This window comes from Temnothorax curvispinosus, unplaced genomic scaffold (genome assembly GCF_003070985.1).
Source record: "Temnothorax curvispinosus isolate PA1 unplaced genomic scaffold, ASM307098v1 QBEX01008784.1, whole genome shotgun sequence".
In the NCBI taxonomy this organism is placed as follows: Eukaryota; Metazoa; Arthropoda; class Insecta; order Hymenoptera; family Formicidae; genus Temnothorax; species Temnothorax curvispinosus.
Genome location: NW_020218564.1, coordinates 1,108,669 through 1,110,039, shown reverse-complemented (window position 1 = coordinate 1,110,039; position 1,371 = coordinate 1,108,669).

Sequence of the window (1,371 nt, the reverse complement as noted above, 5' to 3'; positions counted from 1 at the left end):
TATTCAGATAAAATTTCTGAATCGTCGATATTTCGATTTATAATTACGTATAAAATTCGCGCAAGGCGAAAAGCGAGGAAAAGTGACTTTTGTCATGTAAGATAAAATACGCCGATAATTACCCGATAATGCACAAAGCGTAATCACGAGGCGCGAATGAAGGCGTCGAAACTGTTTAGCTTTTACGAGTAAGAGAGAAGGGAACTGTTTGAAATCGATATATAATTAAGTTTGGATTTCTGGATGATAGAGATAGGATCGCGTGTGAAAAGGCATCTCCATGTTGTCCTTGTCATGGAAAGAACGATCTGTATATGAGTACGTAAAGTACATTTTTGCAGCATCGAACACACGTTGAACTCGATGAAATTGTTGTTGCCGAATGGGGCCGAAAGGAGCGCGTGCGAGGATACATGCGATGCGAATCATAAGTCGCCGTTGTTGGCATGCCGAACTTTACCTCGAATTGTGATATGTTGTGCTGAATGATCGCGTGTGAATCAAACAGCGTCCGTCAACAGCCATCGACTGCCAAACCCTCGAGATTTCTCTCATAGATTCCTCGCAGCGTGCGTTTTAGCGTTCGGAGCTTACAGGCGAGAAAGAGAGGGAGAGAGAGAGACAAAGAGCAGCTCGTCGTTTACCAGTATATCGTGTAATCCTGTAATTAGCGCGTTTTTCACAAACAATTGACTTTTTTTAATTCTTTTCATGCGAGGTGGGGAGAATCTACAAGTACTTGTACAAGTACGACTTAATTGTACTTGTTAACCGTTGTTGATCGTCATTATATATGGCGACCACATCTCGATCTTATTCGGTGCTGAGGAATCTGACGGTAGTACTCTTTCAATAACAATTTTATAACGCACATTTACTTTGATCATTTCTCCGAGATTAGATCTAAACACTCGTTAATTCTTTTACCCTTTCCTAGTCCTTTTTTTTGCAAATAATTCATTTTTCGCACAAACACAAGAGCTAAATGCTAAATCATGAGCTGTGATGACGCACAAGCACCGAAGGAGTCGCGAACGGTTTACTTTTCTGAAAGTGGACGAGACGAGCTCAAGGATGCCGCGAAGTTAATGTAATAATATTTTAAGTGAATGAGATAAAGAGCGACAAAACTACTTTGTATCGAAAGATACGTTCTTTTAATTGTAGCGAAAGCGCAAACTACAGATACTTTGTTTCGTAAGACGTATCTTGAAAATATTTATATGTAAATGAATGACAAAACAATAAAAAGAGTATACGCTGTACAAACCTGTCCTTTTTACGTAATGTAATTAAATTTTTATCATGTAACGAGTCATCGTGAGTGTGTGTGTGTGTGTGTGTGTGTGTGTGTGTGTGTGTGTGTGTGTG